Source organism: Hemicordylus capensis, chromosome 8 (assembly GCF_027244095.1).
Source record: "Hemicordylus capensis ecotype Gifberg chromosome 8, rHemCap1.1.pri, whole genome shotgun sequence".
NCBI classification, from domain to species: domain Eukaryota; kingdom Metazoa; phylum Chordata; class Lepidosauria; order Squamata; family Cordylidae; genus Hemicordylus; species Hemicordylus capensis.
Genome location: NC_069664.1, coordinates 9221170 through 9243005, shown reverse-complemented (window position 1 = coordinate 9243005; position 21836 = coordinate 9221170). Strand labels below are relative to the sequence as shown.

General features: G+C 49.0%; 1 protein-coding gene across 4 annotated transcripts in view; it reads left to right on the top strand.

Moving 5' to 3' along the window:
• Positions 1-8651: 8651 nt before the first annotated feature.
• ZMAT4 (zinc finger matrin-type 4) overlaps positions 8652-21836 on the top strand; it is a 180379-nt gene continuing 167194 nt past the window's right edge. For 2 of the 4 annotated variants that reach the window (XR_008310949.1, XM_053268932.1), the window contains exon 1: positions 8680-8907. The gene's annotated coding sequence lies outside the window, so the exon portion shown is untranslated. Of the gene's footprint in view, positions 8908-21836 lie in introns of all 4 variants that reach the window. The other 2 variants (XM_053268935.1, XM_053268934.1) reach the window with 2 other exon arrangements.

Sequence of the window (21836 nt, the reverse complement as noted above, 5' to 3'; positions counted from 1 at the left end):
CTCGTATCCTGGCTGGGTTGTGAAAACAGCTGTCACGTATAGCAAGAGCCTCACTCCTAGTCATTTTCTGTGTTTCGTTTATTTTAGACATTTGTATCATGCAGTTGGATGAGATTATTCAGAAAACAACATGCACAAGGCTGATCTCTTACTCATATTACTAAACAGTCCCCAGCCTGTAAGTAGAAGGACAATCTGGTTGCTAATTTTAAATCTTTTGGTCTCCGTCAAAATCATTTGGGCCTGAGCTTGGAAATCTTCGTTGACGCTCATCCTTAGTGGCTGGATGTGAAAAATCCTGGAAATTGTGAAAATGGGAAAAATTAACAGGACATGCATTTGAGAAATGGAATAACAGGATTTAGATTACATTCTCAAATGTGGAAACCTTACATTACTTTTTTGGAACCTGACATATGGATTGGAGACGTTAGGTTATAATAGGCTTGGTCACACTCCGGTTAAGGGAGCAGGACAAGCCTCCGATCCAGGTTCTGGGGCTGTGTGCACTCCTGATTTTTGGTCATTTGTCAGCTCTCTGGACTGCTCCTCTCACACCTGGTGCAGTGGGGCTTCTTTGGGCCAGCACTGCAGAGCAGTGAGAGGCCCTCAGTGTGTAAGTGCTAAAGGGTCCAGACTGCCCACCCACCCACCAAGATGTTGGGGCTTGTAATTTTCTACCCCCAGATTAATTAGCAGAGCACTAAAGAAGCCACCCATTCCAGTTGCAGAGTAGAATGCAGAGTTTAATTGTTGCGGCTATTTAGAGAAGACACATGGAGATGCTTGTAGAATAAAATATTGAGTAGATTTATTGGTGAAGTACACCTTTGGATACCACCTTAAGAGGCGCAGCAGGGAAATGTTTGACTAACAAGCAGAAGGTTGCCAGTTTGAATCCCCGCTGGTCTGTTTCCCAGACTATGGGAACACCTATACTGGGCAGCAGCGATCTAGGAAGGTGCTGAAAGGCATCATCTCATACTGCATGGGAGATAGCAATGGTCAACCCCTCCTGTATTCTACCAAAGACAACCACAGGGCTCTGTGGGTGCCAGGTGTCGAAACTGACTTGATAGCACACCTAACACCTTTGAATAGGAAAGATCTATCCCTAATCTAAAGAACTACATAATGAATAGGTAGAGAGAGAGATTTTTCCATCTGCTCTCTAAGAGGAAAGGAAGGGATTCTGACTCAGCGCAAGAAATACCTGTAGAGTCATAGCAGAGATCATAGAGTAGAGACCGCTTAGGTACAACAGTTAGGGAGACCCTTACTCAGTATCTCTACTTCCAGTGCCCCTAGTGGTCATTAGGATAGTTGGCGCAGAAGGTCGATGCACTGGAACGCCAACACAAGAAGCCCCTTTGCCACCTCCCAAGGCCCAGCAACTGCATGCAGCACCCAAGCAACATCTCAGCTCACTGCCTTGCACCTTGGGCTGCTGGGAAACCTCACCAAAAGATGCCACGAGCAGAACAGAGACAGGGAGGGGTCTGCACCTCCAGGGTTTCTGTCTGTCCTGCTCAAGACGTGGACCAGCACAAGGAGTCCAGTGTTAGCATACTGCAAGACAGATCAGGTCTGGCCTGGTTCCCATGGTCAGGTCAGGTTCAAGGTTGAGGTCAGGTCTGCTGAGATCAAAGGATAGGGTACTTCAGGGCTGGATGCCCACTCAGGAGAATGGGTTATGGCTTCAGCAACAACTCTTCTTCTGGTTAGGGAAAGGGTGGGTGGGTAGAGGCCCAGGGGGGGCCCCATAATCACCACTTACGAGCAACTGGCGAAATGGACACAGTTAGAGTCGCACACAGAGCCCAGTGGCTAGCAGAAATCCCAAACTGTTTTTCCTTCCAAAGGCACTCTGTGTGTAGATGGAATCAGGCTGCCCAGTGCTCTATGGCTGTCAAAATGTATGACATCTTCCAGGCAATATAACACACAGTCTCAGAGGAGGTGCTTTGCAATCTCCAGAACTCTGGCCTGGAGGACATGCAGAGGCCATCAACCACACGGCCAGTAAGGCAGAGCTTACTGTGTAAAGCACAATGTCTGGACAGAATCCTTAAAATGGCAATCACAGTTCAAGCACTTTTTGGGCAGGTGGACTGGGAACTTCCAGGTTCCAGAGGAGAACATTGGAAACTGCCATATACTGACCATTGGTCAACTGCCATATACAGACCATTGGTCTATCTAGCTCAGTATTATCTACACAGACTGGCAGTGGCTTCTCCAAGGTTGCAGGCAGGAGTCTCTCTCAGCCCTATCTTGGAGATGCTGCCTGGGAGGGAACTGGGAACTTTCTGCATGCAGATACTCTTCCCATAGCGGCTCCATCCCTTAAGGGAAATATCTTACGGTGCTCACACATCAAGTCTCCCATTCATATGCAACCAGGGTAGACCCTCCTTAGCTAAGGGGACAAGTCATGCTTGCTACCACAAGACCAGCTCTGCTCCCTAAGGTAATGTTGCGGAGTACAACTCCCAGAATCCCCAGCTGCAATGGCGTTTGCTCGGGGATTCTGGGAGTTGTAGTCAACAACATCTGGGTATCCCTGTTAGAGGGAATACTGGTTGGGACCTCTTCTGCAGGTATAGGCTTCTACGGCGGTGGTGGTGGTGGGTGTGTTGAGGCTCAAGAGTGTCCCTGGAGGATAAGGGCAATGGTTTATCTTTGGGATGTGGCTGAGGTGGTGCTCTGAAGGGTGGCCCGCTCTGCTGTCTCATTTATTTGACTTATTACTAGCCAACCTGCACAGAGCATCTGTGCGCTCTTTGGGGACAGCTGTTCCCCCCTCCCTCCTGCCCCACTCTCCCTCCCCCACCCTCCCCCCTGCCCCACTCTCTCTTTCCCACTCACCCCCTTTCCAGTCTCTTCGCTGCTTCCCCGCCACTTTCTTGTCTCTCCCGCCCCCCCGGCGGCGAGACCAGGCTTTGCCGCCACCACTGCCTCCTCCCCCTTACCCGGGACGGGACGGGACGGGATGGTCAGGCCAGGCCAGGTCGTCCTGCCGCCACCTCTCATTTTGCGGCCCACCACCACCATCCTCCACCATTTTGTTTTTGGCCCCGAACTCTTGCCCCAATGCCAGGAACTCTCGCGAGAGTTCCACCGCCAAATCCTGGGCATGCATGCCAGCGAAGAGAATTAAATATATAGATTTATTTATTTAACATATTTTTATACTGCCCCAAACCTACATCTCTGGGCAGTTTACAACAACAACAATTGTCAGGATCATCATAGTGTCATATATAAAAACAATTCGGTATGACCTGCACCCTTTTAGAGCTTTGCATCCCCACATCCATGGTGAGGAAAAATCTATAACCTGTGGGGAATATGCACAAAAATATGGTCATTTATCCGCCTTCCTAGTCAAATAGGATCTTCAGCTACTGTTAGTCAGACCGTAGCAATCCAGATCCAAGGACTGGTCCTCACAGTCAGTTATTTATGCCAGTAATGATTTTGCTGTTGATAAATATATTCCTTTGATGGCACAATAGATTTCCTTTGATTGGCCTAAAAGGCAAGTTACTCTAGAGGGCTGAAACATGTTTTTTTCCCTTTCTTTCTTTAAAGGAATCAAAACATAAGAGCTTCTTTATGCTGAAAATGACAATAGATGTAGATCGTAATCATGATTATTTCAAGTAGTTCTCTCTTGCATCTCTGAATGAAAGTACTTTAAAGAACAACAAAAAAACCCACCTCCTCCCCGCTCCCAAACTCCACATTCCCAAGCTCAGGCGAATAAAATAAGGCAGAGGTCATTCATAAACTGGCTACTTTCAGGGACAGCTCATGTCATTTTTGTGCCAAGAGAGAAAACATGACCGTTTCCCCTCCCTGCTGCTAATTAACATGGAGTATAATCCACTGTGATGTTCTCCAAGCCTCATTAAAATGATGGTCTTCAACATGATTTGATGTTTATATGGGACCATCCATGGACATGACACTTTACAAAAGGGGAGAAGTTGAGTCCCTGCCCCGAGGGGTTTACAGTAGATATTGACACATGGGAGACAACAGGATAAAGAGGAAGGGGAGAGGAGCAAAGGAAAGGGAAACAATGGAGGTGCCTGATGTCATTACAGTTGCACATGCTTGGATTCATTCCAGTAGGGCAGGGTTCTTCACAGGGGGCACCGGTACCCTTAGGGGCATTTGAAGGCCTCCCAAGGGTGACTCAGCACCTTTCTGCCTCCCCACACCCCGTCCGCATGATATATTCCCCATCAAAGGATTTCTGACTGGGCCTGGAAGCCGACATGTCCTCAGCAATGTGTCTGCTGCAGAAGGTGAAAACCACCCCCCCCTCTGCTCCCAATTGGCTAACTATTAGGGATGTGCAAATCGATTTGGGTACAAAACAATTTGTACCCAAATCTACCTGTTCTGGGCGATTTGTGGACAAAACAAATCGCCCCGGTGCCAGCTGGCCAGATTTGAACCCAAAACAAATGGTGGGGGGTGATTCGATCCGGGTACAAATCGAACCCAAAAAAATGATTCATGCAGCACCCTACTGGCTATGTGCTGAAACCCTTCTCCTTAGCCTGACTGACAGGCTTCAGATCATTAGCACTGTGTACTCCCCGACTCCACGGTACACTTTACCTAAGTACCTCAGTCTGGATGTAAGCCAGTGACTGGCATAGCCTCCTGTCCCATAGTTAACACGTGTGTGTGTGTTGTATTTATTTGAATCCAAGACTAAGTTTTTTCCCAGTTCTTTGATGTTAGAAATTGAGGGGTCACCTTAAATTCAGAGTCCTCTTTCTTTTAGGTAAAAACAGATGCATCCTGCACTTAACCTATATTTTTAAGGGGGTCATCTTAAATTTGGAATTTTTTAATCCAGGTAAATACAGTGTGTGTGTGTGTGTGTGTGTGTGTGTGTGTGTGTGTACACACACACACACTCTCTGTGGGGTTCTTTCATTCTCAAACCTTCAGTTCAAGAAGAGGTGCACTTGTTAAAAATGGGCCTAGAAAGTTATGTCAAACACTACACAGAAAAGGTGGTCTTTTAGGAGGGCCTGGAAAGGAGGGAGGGAGGGAGGAGCATCATGCAGGTAATCCTGGAGGCAGGACAGCAAGATGGAAAGGGCTGGGTCATTGGTAGGCACAAGAGGTGCCTAACAGCACAGATCTGTGGTCTGTCTGCATCTTGGTGAGATGCAGTTCTCCTCACCGAAAGGAGAACTTTTGGCCAAATGGGATGGCAGAGTGGGAGACCGGGAGAAACTGCCTTTCCTCTCTCACATTTTCACGATCCAGCTCTGGGGTTATATTAGTTCTGAGCCAGCAAATCCTCAGTGTAAATGTGCACACACACACCCCAAAAAGAGTCTTGTGTTAAAAAAAAAAAAAAAAGCAAATGTGATATGCAAAAATCCCAAAGAGAACTTTTGGCACAAATGTAGGTACAGATTTCATACAAACAAGGTTGTTCGTACTCTAAAATCCTGCAGGAGCAAAGAAAAAGCACAGAATGTGACATTTTGCACAACATTCAGTGTCCTGAACATCTCAGTTTTTGCTTTTTCCAAAATGAAATCAAGGCAAGCTTCTAGCCCTTTTGGTTTGGAAGATATTCATGATAGTATGTATTTGCTGAGATACTTACTGAAATCTCAGAAGCTGGGATCGGGTGTGTGTGTGAGGCAAATAATGTTCCTGGGGGTGAAAGGCTGAGGTGTCAGTACCCTGTGTAATTCCTGGTCTCTTCTAGAATAATGGAATGCTAGCGTTAGAAGGGATCTTGGAGATCTTCTAGTTCAACCCCAGCCCGGTATAGGAAACTGCCCTGATAGATGCCAGCCCAGCTGCTGTCTGAAACCTTCAGTGAAGGAGAATCTACAACTGTGTGAAGCGGGCTGTTCCACTGTCTTTGCAGTTAGGAAATCTCTCCTAAGCATTTTCCGGATTACGAGATTTGCAACGCTTAAAGTGTTGCAAAGTGTAACAGAATGAGGCAGAGCTTTGAAATCACGAGCGCAGCGGTTCTCAGGCGGTGTACTATGCAACGTGACAGGGTATTGCCCAGCCGTATTGCCAATCACTGCAGCGGATTTTCCAGGCAGGGGGTGTCCATATTCCCCCTGAGATTGCGTTCATTGCCCTCGCCCCTCCTCCATTTCCAGCCAAGAGGGGCGTGGAGAAGGCAGGGAACCACTGATGTGATGACCTTTTTTAAAAACAAAAAATTCTCGGTGCCTTTGTGCAAAGGTGCAACAACTTTCTCCTCCTGCCTGCAACCTTGGAGAAGCTGCTGCCAGTCTATGGAGACGAAGGGTCTGTCTCGGTATATGGCAACTTCCTACGTTCCTTTGCGCAAGCAGAAGAACCGAAATGAAATGGAGCAGAAATAGATTTCAAAGAAAAGAAAAATCGGCTTTACATGTCAACAGATCCTCGATCTGCCGAATGAGCCAGCAAATCCTCAGCATGAATGTGTACACACACACACACACAAAGTATTGTAAAAAAAACATAAGCAAATGTGATCAAAATCAAAAGCCGAAAGTGGATGAGAAACAAGTTGCACCCTTGCGGATTGCACCCTTCCACCTTTGTGCAAGAACTTGGGAGTTTTAAAAAAAATTCATTTAGCGGCTGCTCCAGCAAGGGGCTGCCCAGGTCCCACAGCTCCTTGGGCACAAATTAATAGGAAATCAAAAGGGGACACCACAGGAACCCCAGAGATAAATGCGATCTGATCGGAAGCAAACTGGCCGGCCAGCAGAGCCCTTTTGGCAGGTGATACGCTTTGGGCGGGGAAAGGGGGGAATGAAGCCTCTTCCCCCCCCACTGTAAGCAGTGCCTGCCCCCCCACCAGAAAGTCAACAAAAAATATTATGAAAATAACTGTCCACACTGCAACATGCCGCAACGCATAAACAGTGGGGCAAGCCTCCCTACAGCGGAAAAATACAGCTACTTTCCTGCAACACTATTACCACGTTATAGGGCCATAACACATCAATAAAAGACAAAACAAGGCATCGGAAATATGGACGGCACGCTGGTGACAACGCAATGAGCGTGATGTCAGATGCCTGTCCTAAGGGGATGGGGCAAGCTGCTTTGCATGCAGAAGGTCCCAGGTTCAATCCCTGGCAGCATCTCCAGGTACAAACTCCTGCCTGAAACCTTGGAGAGCCGTCACCAGCCAGTGTGGAGAATCCTGAGCTAGCTGGACCAAGGGTCTGACTCAGTATAAGGCAGCCTCTCCTATATTCCTAGGCACTTCTCGTGAACATGCCTCGATGCTTCGGTTGTGTCTGCATTTGCTTTGTCCTCTCAGCTTAGCAAAGGCAAAGAGTCAACATTCCAGAAGAAAGAGTGTGCAAAACCTGCAGATTCACATCAAGCATGGGTCCCCAACCGGGGGGGGGGGGGAATCATGGCTAGGGGAGGGGGCCCTGTGTTCACCCCTCTCCCCGGCAGCCCCTCGGACTGAGGGAGATAATGAGGAAAATAGGGAGGGGCGGAACTGCCCCCCCCCGAGTTATTTGAACTAAGTTATAGCTACACCCCTGCTGTGGGGCTACAGATGTTGCAGGAGAGGAGAGCTGGTCTGGTGGTAGCAAGTGTGACTTGTCCCCTTAGCTAAGCAGGGTCTGCTCTGGTTGCATATGAATGGAAGACTAGAAGTGTGATTCCCCTTAGGGGATGGAGCTACTCTGGGAAGAGCAGAAGGTTCCAAGTTCCCTCCCTGGCAGCATCTCCAAGATAGGGCTGAGAGAGATTCCTGCCTGCAACCTTGGAGAAGCCACTGCTAGTCTGTGAAGACAATCCTGAGCTAGATAGACCAATGGTCTGACTCAATATATGGCAGCTTCCTATGTTCCTATTATTTATTTATTTGTTCGATTTTTAGACCACCCTTACAAAATAGCTCAGGGCGGTTTACAAACATCAAAGACCCTTTAAAACAATTTAAGAGCACTGGAAGGCCAGGCTGAACAGGTAGGTCTTTAGGGCTCTCCTAAATTCCAATAATAAAGAATTCAAATTCCGGATGTCTGCAGGGAGCGCATTCCACAGTCCAGGAGCAGCTACAGAGAAGGCCCGCCTATGTAACTACAACACACACTCCCAACACCCCCCCAATGGACTGTGGCTGAGCGAAGTCTGGGAGCCGCAGTTCATTGACATCTGGAGCCCCCCATCCTGCAAGAGGTATCCTTTAAGCCAGAGTTCCCCAACCTGGGGGGCAGTGTTCCCTCTCACAGGGATCCCTCGATGTGGGGATCTGCAATGGCATTTGGCTGGGGGTGATGGGAGTTGTAGTCAACAACATGTGGGAATCCCTGTGAGAGGGAACACTGCCCCCCAGGTTGGGGACGCCTGGCTTAAAGGAAACTCCTTGCAGGATGCGGTGGGTGGGTGGGGGCACAGGGACTGCTGGAAGCTGGGAAGAGAAGCCACCCCTGCCTTACTATCTAGCCATCCGCCCGCGGTCTTTGCCGGGCACGTGGCTGCCCGCTGGGGCTCCCCCTGACACCCGCCGGCACCTCCCCGGACTGGCGCTCGCTCGCCTCCGGAGCGCACCAGCCACCTCGCCTGACGCTCTCCATCAGCGCCGCAGCTAAATAGTGAGGGAGGCGGGCGGAAGGCCAGGCGGGCCAGCCAATCGGGGGCTGCCGGAGGCGGAGCCTGAGCGCCGGCAAAGCACTCCCGAGCGCCTCGCCAGCCCAGTGGGTCTCTGGGCTGCTGGAAGGTCTGGCTGCGGAAAGGCAGGAAGACGCGGCAAGCCCCGGAGGAGCACTGTTGCTGCTGCTGCTGGCGTCTGGCTGGCAGCATCCCTGGACGGGCTCTTCCGCCGAAACCTCAGCGCCCTCGCTCCCCTCCTCCCTGCCCGGCGACCCCCCCCCCCCCAAGGTAAGGCTTCTGGCTGGATCGGGGTTGCTTTTGGGCAGAAAAGTTTCCGGAGGGAAGCCATTTCCAGGCTCCCGGTGTGTGTATGTGGAGGTGCCAGGGCAGGGGCGGCGAGTAGGCTCTGTGTCTCTGCCCCACATGGCTAGCAAGGTGTTGCGTCTCCCTGCGCTCTCAGGTTAGACACAGGGGTGGGCAAGCGTGGCCCTCCTGCTGGGGAGGGACTACAACTCCCATCACCCCCGCAGGCACAATTTGTTATTTCCCCCGCCTCCAAGTTTTGCCCTATCCCTCTAAAAAAAAAAAGAAAAAAAAAAGAGGGTCGTCTTCAAATCGGAGTTGACTTCCATTTGGGTAAATGTGGCATTTTGCAATGGTTCCCCGCAGAGGCACGCTTACCCCGGGGCTCTGGGGCTGAGGTCCAGGGTCTCCACACTCCCTGGGGGCCCCCCAATCCTCTTTGGTCTGCCCCCGGTGGTGTGGTTTGTGCCCTTAAGAACCTTTGTGTTAAAAAAAGGATGCTTGACTTGTGCGGGGGGGGGGGGCTCCAAAAGGCTTTTAGGTCCAGGCTCCACAATTGTGTAGGTGCACCTCTGCTTACCCTGAGGTTGCTTCTTCTGTCATTTCGGGAGTTGTTGTCTGGCCGCAGCAGGAGGGCCACGTTTGCCTACCTCTGGGCTAGAGGCACTGCTGGGATTTACTGGGAGCCTCAGAGAGGCAATGGTTCTTAGGACTTTTAAAGAAAACACTCCTTTGGGGTGTGTGAGTGTCGTGTGGTCACAGCAGTGGGGAGCAAGCTCCTGAAATGGTGCACCTCTCTCTTGTCTTTGTGGTAGCAAGCATAAATTGCCCCTTTGCTAAGCAGGGTCTGCCCTGGTTTGCATTTGAATGGGAGACTACATGTGAGTACTGTAAGATATTTCCCTTAGGGGAATGGGGCCGCTCTGGGAAGAGCATCTAGGTTCCAAATTCCTTCGCTTGCAACTCCAAGATGCGGCTGAGAGAGTCTCTTGCCTGCAACCCCTTGGAGAAGTCGCTGCCAGTCTGTGTAGACAAAACTGAGCTAGATGGCCCAGTGGTCTGACTCGGTAGACGGCAGCTTCTGATGTTTCTGTGTAAACTGCGAAAGGTGGATCTATTTATTTAGCTCTCTGACTGGCATTTTGGTCGTGGTCGGTCTGAGGAGTGTAGGGATTTCAGAAGGCCCCGTCTGCATCCACAAGTTTGGATCGCTGACCCCCGAAACCCAGGTTGTCCACCTGAACTTTCTTTAGGACACTGCAGATGTCTGCAGACCGGCAGGAAAGCAACAATGTGCTGTGATGAGAGGTCAAGGTCACCAAACCTTTCAGTTCAGGGCCTTGTAAGGAGACCATGTGCCATAGAGGGACAGGGCTTATTGTACTTTCAGCTCTTGTTCAGAAAAGTGGGGGATTTTGGCAAGTGTAGCTTCTCATATCACAGTTCTGCAGGAGTAAGAAAAACTATCCCTACTTAAATCTATCTATATCTACACAAGCCACCTAATGGCGCAACGGACAAGTAACTTGCCTAGCGAGCAAGAGCTTGCTGGTTCAAATCCCCGCTGGTATGGGAAACACCTATATCAGGCAGCTGAAAGGCATCATCTCATACTGTGCGGGAGGAGGTAATGGTAAACCCCTTCTGTATTCTACCAAAGAAAACCACAGGGCTCTGTAGGCACCAGGAGTCGACACCAACTCGACAGCACAACTTTACTTTATATCGACACAAAGGTGATAGATGCCCAATCCTACTGTATTTACCCAAATCCAAGACTAGGTTCCCCCCCAGCTTCTTAGAAATCAGGAAGTTGTCTTAAATCCAGAATGCTCTTCCTTTCAGGTAAATACAAGCATGACTTTTTTTTTTTTTTTAAAGAGGGTCATCTAAAATTCAGAGTTGTCTTTGATTAGGGTAAATGTGGTATTTTGCAATGGTTACCCCGAGGTTGCTGCTTATGATTTTTTGGGCTTGTGACAGGCTGCCTCTCTTTATTCTGAGCTATCCGAGATGCTTGTGCAAAGATTTTGCATGAGTCCTGGCCATTTGCACAAGGTGAGGTCCTGTGTGCCTGTGCCTTACATGCAGTCAAAAAGTGGGTTGAAAACATCTGGTTTTAAGTTATGCTTGTGATGGGATCCTGAGTCTCTGCCACTAGACTGGATCAGTTATTAACCAGGGTACCACCACACACTCCAGGATAGAAATGCCAACTTTGTTTTGGCCTTGCTCCTGAGCCTTTTGCTCCAACCCATGGCAAAGCAATTTAGCAGGTGAATAGTTGCTCGCTGCTGATCTCCACGCTAGGCAAAGCTTCCTTGGCTAAAGGTCTGGGCACCAAATTGCTGTTGTAGGCAAGGGTCAGAGATGGTTTTAGAAAGCTGATATCCCGGCCGTAGGATCATGTGAACTCTTAGTCAAATGAAACCACAGCTTAAGGCATTTGGGCTTGCTAAACGCTTGGTGAGCTTTCAGACGTGAGTTTTAAAGTGCTTTGGGCTTCTATCTGCACTGTTGGATGAGTGCAATGAATGATGTGTGTGAATATTGTTGAGATGCGGTAGAAAGTGGAAAAGAATTGTTGAACAATCACTGCTTTCAGCATCCTCTGGATGCCAACCAGGGAATAGTGGTGACTCTGACCTGGCAACCTTCTAGCTGCTGTAGTTTCATAGGCTGATATTATTGAATTGGAACGCAGATTATTTTCTTAAATAAAAGAATCCGCCAACATGTATCTTGAGCAAGTGGCAGTCCTCTGCTCAGAAGCCTCAGCTCGAGGTCCTTGACCTTGGGTCCCCGGATTATACTGGACTACAGCTCCCATCATCCCATGTGGCAGGTGGTGATGGGATTTGTAGTCAAAAAACATTTTGGTGCCATGATACCTGTATCAGAACTGAATTTCATTCTGACCCTGCTCAGAATGGCAAGGAATTCTGTCTGAATTCTGCTCTCTGAATCTCATCTCGAATGTAAAATGTAGGTTAGAGAATGACCGTCGTCACATTCTGGAGAGTTGTGGGTACTCCGGTGGAGGCTTCCTTGCTTGAGGGGTACGCTCTCCTTTATTTGGTCTTGCTGTCATTTCTGATCAAACAGGTTGGCAGGTTTTAAGTGCTACAGAAACCTGCCAAACCTTGTCCGATCACAAACGAAATGGACAGCCTGCCACCTCGGCTTCTGCTGCCTGCTGTGTTGTCTTTTCAGGTGCGAAAACAAACATACAGGTAGAACCCACGAGACAGCCCTTATACGGAATCCAACCATTGGTCTATCCCTGTCCATATGATCTCTGCCAGGGCTGCACAGCTTTGGCCCTCCAGCTGTTGTGGGACTACAACTCCCATCACCCCAGCCGCAGTGCTCAATATTCAGAGTTGTAGCCCTGGGGATCCTCTGCACTTTTCAGTACTCGCTTAGTGCCCCAGCAGGCGTCTCTCAATTTTGTAATTTTAGTGCATAGTATGGAATGTTTATCCCAATATACTTATCCCTGCTTTTCATTCCCTCGTTGGGAGATTAAAAAAAGGATGCATCTGAAATCTTTGCTCGATATTCTGATGCTGTCCGACGACACCCAGCGGGCCGAGGTTGTGCCGCTGATTGGCAGTAGTTAATCCAAGGGTTTCAGACAAGGGTCTTCCCCAGTTTGAGTGGCGGTGCCCGGGGTTGACTTTCGGACCTTCTGCAAGCAAAGCGAAAGCTCCGCCATTGCCTTCTGATGCTTTTCCCTTGAACCGGGCAAAGCTGCAAGCAGACTCCATCAAACAAAACACAGCAGGGGCAGCCTGCTTTTGGGGGGTGGGGTGAGTCATCCACACGTGTTCGGAGTGCGAGCCAATTGCAAATGCACACAGGGTCAGATAGCAGGAGATGCCCCCCTGTTGGAATGTGCCCTTGGAGTGCCTTGCGGAGATCCCCACTTCCCCGAGATGTCAGGGCCCCCATCAGATGGCCAGGAGCTGAGCATCCGGCCAGGCATATCGGGAGTCCAGGCTTGCCGAGAGCAGCCGGGAGGATTCCTCCTTAAGAGTCTTTGTTTCGCCTGCTTGCGGGAGCCACGCTGAAGCTGCTCTATGTAGGGCCGGCCCTGAACCGGGGAAGGCTTTTGATTTGATACAGAATATTCGGAGAGATGGTTTGAACGAGGGTTGCCGACAATGACTCATCTGCCGTAGGAAGAGAGCAGGGAGGAAGGGGAGAGGGGAGCTTGGCAGGGGGGAGCTGGGTCTCTTCTCCCCCCTGCTCTCTTGGTTGGATGAAGGGGCGGGAAGAGAAGCGCCGTTTGTGTGCAAAGAGTAAACTGCAGCAAGAGGAGGCTGCACACCTGTTCGTATGCCGAGAGAGAGAGAGAGAGAGAGAGTTGCTGCAGTGTATGCACAGCGGCTGCATCCAGATCACTTCTAATTGCCCCAGATTGGGGGCCTAAACTAGTTTTGTGGGGCAGGACTCCTTGGAACAGAGGAAGGTGCATCTACGGTGCATCTACGGTGCATCTACGGTGCATCTACGGTGCATCTACGGTGCATCTACGGTGCATCTACGGTCCATCTACGGTGCATCTACGGTCATTGGTCCATCTCGCTCACACATACTGCCAGCGGCTTCTCCAAGGCTGCAGGCAGTAGGGGGTGTACACAAAACCAGTCTGCCCGGTTTAGTTTGAATCCAAATTGGGCTCGAACTGAACCGGGCATGTTTGGTTTTGTCCCCCCACCGAACCGATCCCCAGCTTGGCTCGAATTCAAGGTCAAGTTGGTTCACCGTTGAACTGGACCAGGCCCAGTTCGACTCGTCCTCGAACTGAACCCACCCTCCCCGGCTCGGAGAGGGTTCCATATATATAGATATGAACTTGCCACTGGGTCTGGGGGTCCTGCTGTGGCCACGGGGGGTCCTCTGCCATCTCCCCCGGCCATTTGCGTGGCCTGGGGGCCGGGGTGCATGCGCGGCGGCCTCAAAAATGGCCACCATCACCAGAGGAACGGCTAGAATGGACCCCAAATGGGCCAAAGTGGCCCTTTGAAGAGCGGGGGAAGGCTGGTGGTGGTGGGGATGGCAGTGACACCCCACACTGGCCATGGCAGTGCCCTCATTTGGTCAAAGACCGAAAATAAATAAAGACTCAATTTTTTAAAAAATGCCATGGTGGTGCCCTTGGACCGGACAGTGAGTTCTAAACAATTTTTTTTTTAAAAAAAAACCCTAGAACCCCTGAACCAGCTCTGAGCCAGCCCGGGTGTGTGTGTGCTTTTTGGCTTGAGCCCTCGAGCCGGCCTGGTTCAATGGTGAACCGGCTCAATCTCAAGCTGGTTTGCACATCCCTAGAAGGCAGGAGTCTCTCTCAGCCCTATCTTGGAGATGATGAGGGAACTTGGAACCTAGATGCTCTTCCCAGAGCAGTCCCATCCTGTAAGAGGAATATCTCACAGTGCTCACACATCAAGTCTCCCATTCATATGCAACCAGGGTGGACTCAGCTTAGCTAAGGGGACAAGTTATGCTTGCTACCACAACACCAGCTCTCTTCACCAACCAGGGGTTGGGAACCTCTGATTTATTTATTTATTTATTTATTTATTTATTACATTTTACATCCCGCTTTACCTCCAAGGAGCCCAGAGCAGTGTACTGCATACTCAAGTTCCTCCTCACAACAACCCTGTGAAGTAGGTTAAGCTGAGAGAGAAGTGACTGGCCCAGAGTCACCCAGCTAGTTTCATGGCTGAATGGGGATTTGAACTCGGGTCTCCCCGGTCCTAGTCCAGCACTCTAACCACTACACCACGCTGGCTCTCCTGTACACCAGTGTGAGCTCTTTGTAGGAAGGAATTCCTAAATAAAAACACTAAACATTATAACAAGATCAAAACAATCTGAACTCTTTAAGAAACAAGAAGTCTGAACAATCCAGATTGTTTCAAAATGGCTAACAACTAGCAGCAGCCGTAATGAAATTGAATGGAAGGAATTAACAGAAAGCAGATTCTCTTAGAATTGCCACTGAATGCTCCTTTGCTTTATTGATTATATTTAAACCCCATTTTTCTGTCATGTGCTACCTAATACAAAATGTTGGTGCAAATATCTGAGCTAGATAGACCAATGGTCTGACTCAGTTTACGGCAGCTTCCTGTGTTCCAGAGCATACCCTGCTCAGCAAAGGAGACAATTCATCTCGCTGCCACAAGACCAGCTCTTTCTCAGCAGAATTCTCCATGTTCCTAAATCTGTCCCTTTACAGACCGACCGTCCAATTTCTCCAGCAGTTTTTCCAGATTGCTCTACACCGCTTTCTCCTCCCAATAGTCTCTCTACAGGTCTCTGCCAAGTTGCCGCCTCTGGTAGTGGATGTTTTTTATGAGCCCAAAATGAGCTCTGCACCAATTTGCTGAGCAAACGGGAGGAAACCACCTAAAGGTGCCGTAGAAGGCAGATATGATTTTTTTTTTTTTAGGTTTCCCCAATGCATTTCAAACATGCTGCCCCTTTTCAAGGGCCCTATAATCCAAAAATGCAGATAGAAAGATTGCTACTCATGTCATCGCCATTATGTGTATTCATGCAACTTTGTACAGTGGACCCATTCAAAGCAACCTCAAAAACACAGGATAAACATCTAAAAATAAACCCATCTTCTACTGCTCCTTTGGGTGTTTTTCTTCCTAATTTCTTCAGGGGATGATTTAATGAAATGAAAGCACCCTTTACAGAATCTTGGGGGCAGTGATCCAAAATACCGGAATGGGATCTGTTAGCACAAGCCAGAGTGCCTTGTAGGATGCTTGTTGGAGCGTGGATTTTATGAAGTGCAGGAGCTGTGTGGGTTGAATGGGGGGGAATAGCAATTGAATTCTCTAAAACCTAAGACAGCATTCACTTGGTAACACCCTTTAATAACAAGGTTGGGGATATCTGGGGGCACAGGGAGTAAGTATAGTCATTTGACAGAGAACTAGAAATGAACTTTGCTGCGTTTGCTGCAAGAGTGTGGTTAGGGGCGTATTTGTGGATTTGGTGTTGGGGGACGTGAGCTCAAGATTGTACTGATCTTATACTTCTATATGAATAAATATTTCCAAGCAATCTAGTGCAAGCAGAGCTTACTGGCCACTGATTTCTGTCGGGGAAGTATATGGGAATGGAGCCATACCTCAGTGGTAGATCATCTGCTTTGCATGCAAAAGGTCCTGGGTTCAAGTCCTGGCAGCATCTCCAGATAGGGCTGGGAAAGTCTCCTGCCTGAAACCTTGGTGAGCTGCTGCCAGTCAGGGTTGACAATACTAAACTAGATGAGCTGACGGTCTGACTCATTATAAGGTAGCTTCCTATGTTCCATAAAGTGGCTGGTTTTTGTTTGTTTGTCTACACACTTCTCTGTGTGCTAAGAAGCCTTTCCCCAGGTCACTGGGGAACTTTTGTAATATCAGTTCATTTACAAATCTATACGTTGAGCAAAGCAGAGTAGGCAAATTCCCAGACAGTGCTAGTCTTTAAAGCAAGACCAGCTCCTGACAAAAGCAAGTTGCATGCAGCTGGTGCCAAGTGTTCCCTCGAAGTCATGCACAAATGCGCACGTTCACAAGTTTTCTGATGTCCACTCAGTTAATTTTAGATCTTGCTCAGGCTGAATCAGGAAGGCCCCACTCTGAATGCATGTGCACACACAGTGCCTTCATTCTTCCGCCCAGAACAAAACTCACTCTGCGCACACATGAAAAAAATTAGAGAGAACACTGTTGGAGCTCTCCTGGTTCCTTCTTCCCAGCCAACTGCAAAACTTTTATTTTCTTTATCCTATTTTCTTTATCCTATCCTATTTTATCCTTATTTTCTTTATCCTATCCTATTTTCTTTATCTGTTGTGTAAATAACAGGGATTTCCAGAGGTTGGTGACTACAACACCCAGAATCCCCAAGCAAAAGCCATTGCTGCTGGGGATTCTGGGAGTTGTAGTCAACAACATGTGGGGATCCCTGTTAGAGGGAACACTGCTCACTACTATTCCTCCCCTCCCCAGAAACTGGCATCTGCTTTGCTACTCCCACCTTTCTCTTCTCATCCTCCATCTCTGCCTGTTTGGTAAAGTTGTGCCCTTGAGTCTGTGTTGACTCCTGGAGCCCACAGAGCCCTGTGGTTTTCTTTTTTAGGAGGGGTTCGCCATTGTCATCTCCTGCGCAGTATGAGATGATGCCTTTCAGCATCTTCTTATATCGCTGCTGCCCGATAGAGGTGTTTCCCATAGTCTGGGAAACATACCAGCGGGGATTCGAACCGGCAACCTCTTGCTCGCTAGGCAACTTGCTTCCCCGCTGTGCCATTAGGTGGCTCACGCCTGTTTGGTACCCTGTCCAAATGTTCTGCTGGTCCTCTGCGTGAGCTGGCTCTGATGCTCACCTGCAAGGGTTGAGAAAAAGTTTGAAGATTTATTTTTCTTGGCAATCCCAGCACCATCTGCAAGCTTTGTGGGCCGATCTTCCTGAAAGAAGCTTGTCCAGTGTTCGCACAGAAGGGGATTTATTAAGACTCAGCAGCTTTGTTTAAGGCTGGAGACAGATTACAAGGTGTTTGGTGTTTGTTTTTTGTTGTTTTTTTGCAGAGAGCTGGAGGTGGTGCGAATGAGGCATTTTTGGTCACACTCGGCACTGCAGTGCTGAGTGTGACCAACAATGCCTCATTCGCGCCACCTCCAGCTCTCTGCAAAGCAACAACAAAACAAACACCCTGTAATCTGTCTCCAGCACTCACTCCACTGTCATCTCTGGTCAGAGACACTTTGCAGGTTTTTGCAGTGCCTCCAAAAACCTGGGAGACCTTTTCAACCAGAGACGGCAAATGGGCAAATGGAATAAGGGTGTCCACCACATGCTTGCCTACGCTCCAGGGGCAGAGCTGGAATAGGGCGGACGGGTTCAAAGAACCTGGGCCGCCCAGTTCCTGCGAGCCGCCTGACTCAGCCCTCTCTGTGGCCAGAAAGGGTGCGGGGATTGCCGTCTCCCTCCCTCCAGTGAGGGAAAGAAAGGGGAATAAATGCAACTAGCCAGCAAACGCTGGCGGGGAAGGAGCTCCGAAGGGCTTGCACCCAGACCCTCTGGAGCTCGGGCCATGACCCTTGCATGTGATGTCATGTGCATTCGGTGTCACTGGTGCGTGCACAGTGGGGCCACCAGCACTAGGGGTCAACATGCCCCCCGTTTCTCTACTCTCCGATCTTCCTTCCTTCCTTCCTTTCTTTAGCTCTCTTTTTGATCTGGCATCTGGTGACCTTCATGGGGCAACTCTCTCATGAGGCCCTTTCTGGTGGCAGACTATTGGGGCTACCAGGCTGTTGGGACTATTGAGAGGAGAGCTGGTCTGGTGGTAGCAAGCATGACTTGTCCCCTTAGCTAAGCAGGGTCCACCCTGGTTGCATATGAAGGGGAGACTAGAAGTGTGAGCCCTGTAAGATATTCCCCTCAGGGGATGGAGCCGCTCTGGGAAGAGTAGAAGGTTTCAAGTTCTCTCCCTGGCAGCATCACCATGATAGGGCTGAGAGAGACTCCTGCCTGCAAGCTTGGAGAAGCCTCTGCCAGTCTCTGAAGACAATCCTGAGCTAGCTGGATCAAGGGTCTGACTGTATAAGGCAGCCTCCTATGTTACTATGAGAGCAGAGCTGGTCTTGTGATAGCAAGCATGACTTCTCCTCTTAGCTAAGCAGAGTCTGCCCTGGTTGCATATGAAAGGGAGACTAGAAGGGTGAGCACTAGAAGAGATTCCCCTCAGGGGATGGAGCCGCTCTGGGAAGAGCATCTAGGTTCCAAGTTCCCTCCCTGGCAGCATCTATAAGGTTTGGATAAAAAGGTTGAGAGAGACTCCTGCCTGCAACCTTGGAGAAGCCGCTGCCAGTCTGTATAGACAATACTGAGCTAGATGGACCTAAGGTCTGACTCAGTATATGGCAGCTTCCTGTGTTCCAGCAGTCGGGCACCATCATTGAGACCCATCTGACCCTTGCAGACTTTGCAGGGGATGCCTCTCCTCACCTGCCTTGAATGTCTTCACCTGTAAAAGTAAAGTGTGCTGTTTAGTTGGTGTCAACTCCTGATGACCACAGAGCCCTGTGGTTGTCTTTGGTAGAATACAGGAGGGGTTGACCATTGCCATCTCCTGCGCAGTGTGAGAGATGCATCTTTCAGCATCTTCCTAGATCGCTGCTGCCCAATATAGGTGTTTCCCATAGTCTGGGAAACATACCAGCAGGGATTTGAACCGGCAACCTCTGGCTTGCTAGGCAAGTCATTTCCCCGCTGCACCATTGGGATCTAAATTCCATAAATAAGCCACAGGCCCATAGCCAATCAAAAGGTTTACAGGGGGGACCAAAAAAGTAGGGAGGGGGGCAGCTTATCTGTCCACCATCAGTCCTAAGTGCAAGCAATATTCAGTTATTTAATCATTTTTTGTTCGGGGGAAAAATGTAGTGGGGGCAGAGAAAAATGGAGGCGGTGCAGGTGTCCCTTCCCTTCCCTTCCCTTCCCTTACTTGTCCCCTGCTTAAGCTGCTTGTAAGTGCTTTTTTGTGGCTGGTGGCAAGAGAGAAGGATGTCAGTGGGGACAGAATCCTGGAAATACATATCACATGTAGTGTGGCCCTCAGATTGTAAGCTCCTTGGGGCAAGGGGCCTCCTTTCTCCATCGCCATGCACCCTGGCAATGTATAAATAACTAACAAGCAGCCCCAGGCCAAGATGGTATCGCCTTCATATCACCTCTGGCTCTCTTCACAGCTCTCTGTGGCCTAAGTTGCTGTGTGTGGGTAACCGTAGAACCAAGTTGGCCCACCAGACTGCAGCGCTTGTGTCTTCCCCTCAGCAAGGCGCTGGCCCGGGCTTCTCTCTTGACGTCGCTGTTGCATTATGCTAAGTAATTTCCATCCGTCCCTCTTCATCCCCAGAGCATCACCTGGAAAGATTAATGTTGTATTCTGTCCGTGGCAAAAACCAGAGATGGCTGTATGCATGGTGTGCTTCACATTTTAAGTTTTCTGTAGCCGAGATGGTGTTTCTTTCCCCTGTTCTGCTCCATTTGGACTATTCCCATATTATGTTTGTGTGCATGCACCATCTGTGGAAAGTGTGCACAGATTTTTGATCTGTTCATAGACCTGCTCACATGTTATGTGCCACATTCTGTGTACATAGGAACACAGGAAAGTTGCCTTAGACCAAGTCAGACCACTGATTGCACCATCTAGCTCAATATCGTCTACCCAGACTGGCAGCGGCTTCCGCAAGGTTGCAGGCAGGAGTCTCTCTCAGCCTTATCTTGGAGATGCTGCCGGGGAGGGGACTTGGAAATTCTGCATGCATACTTATGCAGGTGCTCTTCCCAGAGCAGCCCCATCCCCTAAGGGGAATATCTTACGGTGCTGACACATGTAGTCTCCCATTTGAATGCAAACCACGGTATACCCTGCTTAGCAAAGGGGACAATTCATGCTTGCTTCACAGATACAGATCTGTACACAGGTACAGTTGTTCACATGTTCTGTTGAACGCAGGTACGATAGTCTATGTCCTATCTGTATCTGGCATTTTAGAGGCCCGTACCCAGTTTCCCTTTTAAAATGAACATGGTACAGTCATTCACATAAAAACCTGTGCCTGTGTTTTGAGCCCTCTGAATGCAGGTACAATGTCATGTCTGGATAGGGCTTAGGTTGTTGAGGAGAGCTGGTCTTGTGATAGCAAGCATGAATTGTCCCCTTGGCTAAGCAGGGTCTGTCCAGGTTTGCATTTGAATGGGAGACTGCATGTGTCACTACTGTTTAGGGGATGGGGCCATAGCTCACCGCATGCTTACATGCAGAAGTTCCCTCCCTGGCAGCATCTCCAGATAGGGCTGGGAGAGACTCCTGCCTGAAACCTTGGAGAAGCCGCTGCCAGTCTGTATAGACAGTACTGAGTTTGATGGAGGTCTGACTCAGTATGGCAGCTTCCTATGTTCCTATCTGTCCATGCATACAGTTGTTCACTCACTATATTCAACACAGCAGTACACACTGTCTATACACTGTGTTTCCAAGGTGTTCATTATTTTCTTTTTAAAAAAATTGCTATGGCATTACTTTTATTTATTACCCATTTTTATTATTAAATTTATTACTAAATTTTCAGGCTGAAGATGCAAAAGTTAGTGGTGCAAAACATTAAGAAGAGGATTCTCCCCCAAATGCAGAGGAGAATCTCTTCTTACCGGTAGCACTGGTAAGGGATCGGTTTGGTGCTCTGCAGGATAAAGGCAGGAAGAACAAAACAATAAGACAAAGAAACAAAGGTGGTAAACATTTTTCCTTTTTCAGCATAATACGATATCGCTGTCCTGGTTCACGTCGAAAAAGGACTCATGAGCAAATCATTCACACACAAATAAGTCTGCATGTCTGTGCAGATGCCTGTCTGCATGTCCAGTAACATGGGCATAGTTCTTATATTGTTTCTTTCATTAGCTCTCCCCTGTGTTGCTCTCCTAGCTTACCGAGGAGGATTTATAAAATGAGTTTTGCAATTGGAACACATTCCTTTTGCTGAAACATAGGAAGCTGCCATATCCTGAGTCAGACCCTTGGTCCATCTACCTCAGTATTGTCTACCCAGACTGGCAGCGACTTCTCCAAGGTTGCAGGCGGGAATCTCTCTCAGCCCTATCTTGGAGATGCCACCAGGGAGGGAACTTGGAACCTTCTGCTCTTCCCAGAGTGGCTCCGTCCCCATGCACAACCAATAAATGAAGGGTCAACTTGCCCCCAAAGGTCACAGCCACAAGACTGGTGTATGCAACTGAGAGTGAGGGTAAGTGAGGGCAATGCAAATAAGGGCAAGTGAGGGCATTTTTGACCCTGCCAAAGATGCTTCCTATGAATGTGATCT